This window comes from Myodes glareolus, chromosome 24 (genome assembly GCF_982192425.1).
Source record: "Myodes glareolus chromosome 24, mMyoGla1.1, whole genome shotgun sequence".
Taxonomy (NCBI): domain Eukaryota; kingdom Metazoa; phylum Chordata; class Mammalia; order Rodentia; family Cricetidae; genus Myodes; species Myodes glareolus.
In genome coordinates, this window is record NC_142049.1 from 13212475 (window position 1) to 13221682 (window position 9208).

A 9208-nucleotide genomic window follows, 5' to 3' on the forward strand; every position below is an offset into this window, starting at 1 on the left:
TGGCAATGAGAGGTTTTGGGGTTTGGAAGTGACAAAACCAAAGGCTAACGTCTCCTCATTGCCAGTGGGGTAGAGTGATCCTGATCCCTCTAGTGGTGAATACCTTTCATAAAGAACGTGGACAGGACAGGAAATGCACCTAGATCTTGGGAAGCCATTTCCTCCCTCCCTCCCTCCCTTCTCCTCTTGCTCCATGAGATAAGACCTTGCTATGCCATGGGCTGTTCTCCACCCCCACCCCCAGCTTATGAACTTCTGTGTCAGCCTCCGTGCTGGGATTATAGGTGTGCATCACCACACCTGGCTGTGTAGTCTTTCTTTGGGCTAATATCAAATGTTAAGTTAAGAAACCAATGAGAATAGCCCACTCATTATTAGTCTCATGTCATTTTCTGCTTTTGCCTGCCTGCCTTCCTTAATTTCTCTCTCTCTTTCTTTGTTTCTTTTTTGTTTCGAGATAGGGTTTCTCTGTGTAGCTCTGGCTGTCCTGGAACTCACAGAGATCTGCCTGCCTCTGCATCCTGAGCGCTGGGGTCACTGGCGCCAGGCTCGGTTATTGTTTCTTACTGAGTGCAAGAGTCCACAGAAGTGCCTTTTCACACCTAGCAAGGTGGTTGCAAGTCCCTTAGTTTTGCTGTTGATTATACGTATCACCTCACCACCTACTCAGGCTCCATGTGCTCCAAAAATTCTGCCTTCAAGATGTGGGGTTACTAAGCTATTTCTGTACCCAGTCCTTTGTGGGTCCAAAGATCCAGGTCCTTGCTCCCACAGATGTGCTCTGCTGCTCTACCCAGGGTTTGGGGCACAATGTTGCCCACGAACTCCCTGGATGTCGTTACAATGCAGTCTGACTGTGGTTGTCAGCCAGCCTGAGTCAGCATTTCTGAGAGCTCCAAGGGTTGCAGAGACCCCCACTTGGACCAGGTTGTGGAATAGAATATCTGTTTAACTGTGTAAAGATGTGTTACATTTGTTTGTGTGGCAGAGTAATTGTTCAACTGTGTAAAGATGTGTTACATTTGTTTGTGTGGCAGAGTAATTGTTTAACTGTGTAGAGATGTGTTGCTGTCTTGCCTTGCCTACCTAAGGCAAGTCTAATGAAAAACTGGCCAGCCGAAAGCTAGGCAGTAGAGGGAGGGGTAGGTGGGGGGCCGGCAGGCAGAGACAATAAGTAGGAGGAGGAATTGAGATGAGAGGCAGAATGAGAGAGAGATACCCAGGGCCAATCAGTCAGGCAGTCGCCAGACAGGCAGACACGGAAGAAACAGGAAAGTAGAACATACAAAAGAAAAGAAAGGTAAAAGGCCCTGAGGCAAAAATGTAGATGAAGAGAAACAGGTGAAATTAAGTTATAGGAGCTAGTTAGAAATGAGCATAAACTAAGGCCAAGCATACATAATTAATAAGCAGTTTCTGCCATATTTGAGGGCTGGTGGTTCGAGAAAGCCTACTACAGGAGCCGGAGGCAAGGGTCCTTCCTGGTAGCCGCCTCTGTGTCTTCTGTCCCTCAGCATGAGCTGTCATTTCTTTGCCAGCTGCCTTCTCTTTCTAGGTCCACCTGGTTCCCCTTGTCAGCATGGGCTGTCTTCCTCAAATCTCATTTTCCTTAGATTCTTCAAATGTTAAGAGCAAAGTTAGAATTGGCAATAGTGTCTCATCAATGATAAGGAAGAGAAAGGCTGGGATAACTGGACAGGGAACACATACTGGTGTGTTGGTATATCGTCACTTGAGAAAGGAAGATCAGGAACTTAGGGTCATCTTCAGCTACACAGAGAATTAGAAGCCAGTGTGGGCTACATGACTTCCTGTCAAAGAAAACAAGAGGGAGGAGGAGGAAGAGGAAGAGAGGTAGGGTGGGGGGAAGAAAGAAAAAATGAAAAAGGCGAGGTCTAGAAATAGACGTGAGGGATGGCTCGGTAAAATGTTTGTCTCACAAGTATGAGGATCTCAGATCTCTAGGATCCCCACAAAAGGATGGACACAGTGGGTGCAGATTTGTAATCCCATCTGTGGAGAGATCGGAGTGGAGACAAACAGATCCCTGGAAACTCTCTGGCCAGCTAGCTACTTTGAAGTTCTAGGCCACTGAGACACCAGACCCCGCACAAAAATCTAAGGCCCTCAAGGAGCAACCTCTGTGGCTGTCCTATGACCTCTACATATCCTTGTACATACCTACACACATGTGCATACGCACATCTACACACGCACTTCCCACACCCACAAAGGGGGGGGGACTTGTTAATAGAGCTCGCTCTATACACTGACAGACTGAGAGGGTCACTGGGATTGTGAGCTCACAGAATAACCGTGTGCTTACTTGCTGTCCTCCAAACCTGTGGGCATAGCAAATTCTGACCAATTGTTTGTAAATGGGAACAAGGCCTAGGAAAAATGCTGAACTCATCAGAAGGTCCCCCCACCCCCACTCCATGCACTGACTGAGAAGGTCATTCGTTCTTATGGTACAGGATAGGACAAACGCCCTCTGTGTTGCTGAGTCATTGATCAAAAATTAAACAATTGTCTTGTTGCTCGAAGCGTTTGTTACTGTTGCAAAAATTGCCTCATACTGACCTATATTCCTTAGGGTGGGAGACAGGAGGTGGCTCATAAATGCCATGCTAAACTCCAGGCCAGCCTGTAGCCGACACCCACAGACCCCCTACTGAGAATGTTGTCTGTGATGCCAGGTGCCAGGATTCCTCCCCTGGGGAAAGGAGTTTACAGAAGGTGTTGGTGGCCACACATCCTGCCCCCACCTGCTTCCCTGCTGCAGACTGTGCTGTCAAACTATCCCCTTTCCTCAGAGAGCTCTACCAGAGAGACCCTGATTCTGTCTGAGATTCTCACACCATACTGTCTGCCTCTGGCATGTCCCGGAACTCTTCCATGCTGCCTGTCTACTCATGGTCTTAATAACACCTAATAATCTCTTTATAAGAGTTCATCTCGGTGTTCCCCTTGAAGCCTGGACCTGAGAGACCTTTCCTAAAGAAAGTTAGTGGGGCTTCAGAGAAGCTTCATCTGGGCACAGGAGTTGATTCTGTAGAAAAGATGAAAGAATAGAACCACAAAGGAGCAGATGCCGAGGGAAAATGCTGAACTCATCCAAGGGCGCTTATAGATTTGCTTAGATCAAAAAGAGGAAGACAGCCACGTCACTTAGAGGACCATGTGAAATTAGCAGGAGATGAAGAGGGAGCAAAGGTGAGAGAGCCCTCAGAACAAAAGGACTGACTGAACAACTGACCCTCAGAGAGGGTGTTAGGCAGTTTGGTTCTGTCTTGCCAGCATTTAATATGGCGCCAGCGGGATTCTGCTGCTCGGGAGCATTCCTTGAATGAATGAAGACAGAAATGTGAAGGGGTAGGGAGAGGGTCTGACTTCTTCATTTGGATTCACGGCTCTAGGCAGGGAGGAATTAAACTCCAAGGTCCTGAGGAAAAGCAGCTGCGAGAGCAGGAGCAATGTTAGTAGAGCCATCATGGGCAATGGGGAAGGAGAGGTGTAGTGCCAGAGACAGTCAGTGGAGCTGAGCTGTCTTGTTAAAGGGAGGAAAGGGGGGAACCGGGACCTCGATGGTGAATTAATTTTAATTCCGGACACATTTCTGGAAGAGTCTGGTTTCTGTTTTTTTTCTACTAAAGAGTCTAGCAAATCGATGACTTATGAACAAATAGCAATAAAGCAGATATTGGGAGTCTAGTAGACTTAAAAAAATCAAATTTATTTTTGCTGAGGATTTATTGAATGCCAGTCAGAGTACTGTGTGCTTTAGGAAGCGTTCGTTGCCGCCCACGGATCAGAGTAACCCCAGCAGCTGGTTATGGTTGTGACTATGAAATTTTTCTATTGATATTCGCTGATATCAAGGTTCAAATGGCACAAGGTGGCGGGGGGGACTGGTTCTAGGTTGTGTCCCGGAACAAGGAATTGAACAGAAGAAACCCACAGTTGCAACAGAAACTGAAACTGAGATAGTTTATTAAGGAGTTGTATGCTTCTGGGGCAGGCCGGAGCAGACCAGAGTAGGAAAAATGGTACGGGTGCAAAAGATTGGAACTTTTGTATTACACTGCAGAGGCTTTGGGGCTCATACACAGTACCACACAGGCTTTTGTAGGCACACTGTATCTGTCACATGTAGTTCTACATAAACCTTTGAGTCACGTGTCTCATTGACATTTTCAATTTTCACTGTGTATTTTATACAATAAGGAGACTTAGGTAATTCCCAGACACTCTAGAGTGCCTCCATGCTTGAGTGTCAGCAGCATGAGCCAGCTTTAGTTGGCCTGGGCCCTCTAGGTTTTCTTTGCGGGTTGGGGGTGGTTTGAGTAGGAAGGGCCCCCCATAGAGTCATATATTTGAAGGCTTGGTAATCAGGGAGTGGCATTAACTTTAGAGGGAATTGGAGTTTGGCTTTTTGGAGCAGGTGTGAGCTTGCTGGAGGGAAGTGTGTTCTTGGGGGGTGGGTTTCAAAAGTCCACGATGGTCCTATGTCTCTCTCCCTGCTGCCTGCCAATCCAGATTAGAAGTAGGATCTTCCCACTTCAAATTAAGCCCAAATCCCTCCCAGGTGTGCCCTCCATGTTTGAGTTTTAATTCCAGGTGTAGTCACGTTGACAACCAAAAATAAGTATCACATTTGGCAATTCATTTTTTTCATATTCTACATTTTCAAATTTGTGTAAGGTTTAATCTCTTCTCCTTTTTCCTGCCTGGCCTGGATCTACAACCGCCCTAACTCCAAACACAACAATCCTCACCTTCACGTTTGTCCGCATTCTGTTACTGCAATGAAACGCTGGAGATTGGGTTATTTGATTTAAAAAAAATATATTTTGCTTTCTATCTCTGGAGGTCTGGGTATGATGCTGGCATCAGCTGGGCTAGGGTGGGGACCCCATAGAAAATGTATCAAACTGATAAAGAACGTGTCATCTTGATGAGTTAGGAAACCTGAGAGCAGGGAATGGCCAGTCATGGTTGCCCATGAGGTTCTGCCTGTCAGAGATCCTATGAGCCCCTAACCCCGCAGTACAGTGGGAATCAAGTCTCCAACCCAAGAATCTTTGAAGAACACATCAAAACCGTAGCTAAACCACAGTAATCATGATGTTATGCGGTAGAGAGCTTCTGGGCAGGGGAAAAAGACTAGACAGAGGATAGAAGGAGCAAGTCTGTCCATCCACAGCCATGGGGACCACCATAGCTGTCACCCTCCTTCTGCTAGGTAAGAATGGCCTCAAAACCAAAGCGTGTCAAGCACGTCTCTTGACCAGGACCCACAACGGAATTTCCAGAGCGTGGGCACAGAAGGGTGGAAAGACTGTCCTCGTGGACGAAAGAACCCTCACATGAAGTAAAAACCAGACAAAATTTGTGAGCTCGAAACTGACAATTTCCCTGTTGATTATAACGTCTGTGTTCGTTTGCTTTCCTTCCTGGAAGGTAAAGTCTACACAGCAGAGAGCTGAGTGTAGGAATAAAAACCCCTTTGGTGTTCAAAGGAGAGAGACAAGAGGTGAAATTTGAGTGTCTTGACCAGCCCTCATATTTCCGTGTTTCCAGACGTCATAAGTAGATGAGTGCCGGGCAGGTGGGGTAGAGAGGGGCTCAAGTAGAGGACAGACACAGGTGACAGGATCCCGGGATGTGAGGTGGCGTCCTGCAGTGTCCTAGGTGTGGCCTGGAAAACAGTCTAGATCTTTAAGCGCCTCCCTCCAGCTCCCCAAAGGCCATACTGTGTGGAACACCTGATCATGTTTACATGGTGTGACGATGTTTCAAAGCTCTTGCTGTAGTTGAAAACTTTAATCTTCAAGTAGAAGCAAAATAAACTTATGGAGTGTTAGTCTTCTGCTGTCACTTTAAGAACTAGCCACGCCCACCCCAGTCACTTTGGACCTCCCCGGCAGCCATCTTCTCTCTCTCTCTCTCTCTCTCTCTCTCTCTCTCTCTCTCTCTCTCTCTCTCTCTCTCGTGTGTGTGCGTGTATGTGTGTGTGTGTGTCTTTGTTTTCTCTATGTTTGTCTATGTTTCCCTTTCTTTAAGTAATAAATGTCTAGCTTTATGTATAGCTTATGTCCATTTACTCTGCCGTCCACCGCATCCAGCCGCCTGACTCTGCCGCTCGTCCGGGGACCCTGACTCCCCGGGCCGCATGGTGCAGCCACTAGCAGCTGCTCTGCGAGCTCCCCGGGACATCCCACCATGGTATTATTTTTAAAAAGAACAATAGGGAGTCATTTAAGAATGAAATTATCCCTGGGTGTGTGGTGTTCCTGGCCAGGCTGGTCTACTAAGCAAATTCAAAGCTAGCCAGTGATATATGGTGAGACCTTGTCTTATAAAACAAAAACAACAACTACAAAAAAAACATAAACCGGGCAGTGGTGGCACATGCCTTTAATCCCAGCACTCAGGAGACAGAGGCAGGTGGATCTCTGAGTTTGAGGTTAAGCCTGGTCTATAAGAGCTAGTTCCAGGACAGGCACCAAAGCTACAGGGAAACCGTCTCGAAAAAACAAAAACACAAACAAAAACAAAATGAAGAAAAACCCAAAGCAAAAAGAACCAACTTATTTTCATTTAATTTATGTGTTGAAGTTGTTCACTTAGAACAAAACTTAAAATTTATTTTTATTTTGTGTCTAAGTGTCTTGCCTGCATATATATCTGCACACTGCATGTGTGCAGTGCCTGTAGAGACCAGCAAAAGACATTGGATCCCCCAGAACTGGAGTTAATGAATGGATGCGAGTCACCATATGGTTCTGGAAATTGAACTTGGGTCTTCTGGAAGAGCATTCAATGCTCTTAACAGTGGAGCCATCTTTTCTGGCCTCTAGAACAACACTTTTAAACTGGCCCCGTTTGCAGATGGTTAAGTGTTGACCAAAACCTAAAACCAACCATTTAATATATTACTGTGAATTCTCAAAACTAAAACCAGAGGGCCTGGGGATCTCGGCCAGATCCGAGTTCAACCCTTAGCACATATGGACATCAAAATGTTGGGTGCAGTGGCATGTGCCTAAAACCCTAGCACTAGGGAGGTAGAAGCAGGAGGAGCTCTGGGGTTTGTTGGCCAGCCGGTCTGGTTAAATTGGTGAACTATGGGATCAGTGAAAAGCCTATCCTGAATACAAGTTGATGGTGTTCGTAGGTTTGCACGGTTTCTTTCTTTAGATTCAGAAGTTAGGGCTCAATACTGCGGAGAGTCTGTTAAGGACGTGGCCTCCGGCCTGTGACCGTGGAGGTAATGTTGAGGGCTGTGTCTGGAGGCTGAGCAGACGGCATTCAGTTTTGAGACAGGGGTGGGGGGGTGGGGTGCTTATTAATCACTCCTCAGGACTTTGAACTTTACAACTCTGTAATTACTGCTAAGACTTTCTATTTGGACTTTCTGTTTCGCTGGCGTGTGCTCCCTCTCTGCTTGTTTTTATGACTTTGGTTTTGTCTGGCGGTTTGTTTTAAGAGCCCCGAAGGCCAAGTTTGTTTATTACTGGGCCTGCTAGGTGTGTGGGTTTTAAAATGGTACTGAAAAGGGGAATGGACCCCAACGACCTAACCTCAGTCAGGCTGAACCCTGCTGAACCCCGCTTACACCCCCAAGTGCTTCATTAGGAGATAAGGGGTTTCTTGGGCTTGGGAAGGCTGCTTCCACAGGGGAAATGGAATCAATTAGCACAGGCTGAGCCGGAGGTGAAAGAGAAAGGAAGGAAAGAACCCTGGGGAGGAGGGAAGGGAAGGAAGACTGAACTAGGAGTGGTCACACAAGGATGTTGTGGGGGGTGCGTGTGTTGTGTATTTCTCCCTAACTAGTTTCCTCTGCTTCCCGCCCTTTTTCTTCGAAAGCCTCAGCAACCTGGGGTGGGACTGGATGGACAGAGCTATCTGTCCAGGAGGGGAAGGGTGGATGGTTCCTGGCCTGCCAGCTGCTGCGCTCCATGGCCTGTCTCCCTAGATGAAGCTCACCGGGGCCCCTGGGAACTGTGGCCTTCCTCCTGTTTGTACATAAGTGGAAGAGGACCCTCCAGGCTGGGGGCACGGTTGTTTCCCTTCGCTAGCCAGGCTTGACGATTAGGCAGCAAGAAGAGACCGAGAGATCTGCTGCTCCTTGGAAAGATGAAGTCAGCCGCAGCAAGTCCCAGCTTCTGCCCAACAAGGGCAGAGAATCCTGGCGAGCCAAACCAGGGCTTTTGCAAATGCCAGCGTGCATTATCATATAGTAAATATTCGCCTGTTAAGATCTCTGAGATGATTTATCATAAAACTATCTTTAACTTCATCGAAGTTTGACAGAGGAACTTAAAAAAGAAACAGCTTCCTATTAACATCTCATTTCATGGAATATTCAATGTTTTGTAAAACCCAGGTTGACTGGAGTTCTGAAATAAGGTTTTTTTTGTTTTTGTTTTGTTTTTTTTTTCTTTGTTTTGTTTGACACAAACTCTCAGTATGTAGCTTTAACTGACTTGGAATTCACAATGTAGACCAGGGAGGGTAGTTTCAAACAACAGGGACTTACCAGTATCCCGAGTGCTGTGATCAGTGATCTGTGCCACCATGACTGGCCTGGATTTATTTCTTATCTAAAGTCACAGGCTAGATAAGTCTCCTCCCACCTTGGGCTTTGGGACAACCTATTCATTGAGAGGTTTGAGAGTGAGGGAGGCTGAAAACCCAGGCAGGTGGAGGTGCCCGAGGGGTGGAGGTGATAAGTGGGCATTTTTTCCCAGGGCTGAAGTGGAAAGGTAGTCACCAGGCAAGACTTTAGCCAGTGAGAGTGGGGCAAGGAGCATTCTGAGGGTGAGACTCTTCGGGGACCCGACCTCAAAGGGGGCCAAGAGAGGACTCGCGGCATGGCTTTCTCTAGATTAGGGTAATTTTGAATGATATCTTAAAGGACATTCATGCGTCATTGTGACAAGGTACTTGTAGCCCAGGCAAGGTTTGAACTTCCTTGTAGTCAAAGAAGGCTTTGAACTTCTGATCCTTTGAGCTCTACTTCCCAAGTGCTTTGATTATAGGTCCTTTGTGACCATACCAGGTTTATAAAGTGATGAGACTTGAACCTAGGATTTCGTACAAGTGGGACATTCTACCACTCGGTACATCCTAAGACCTGGACAATTTGTTCTTGAACCAGAGAATCAAAGACTAGCAACCCAAGGCCCAGTAGGGAAAAGGG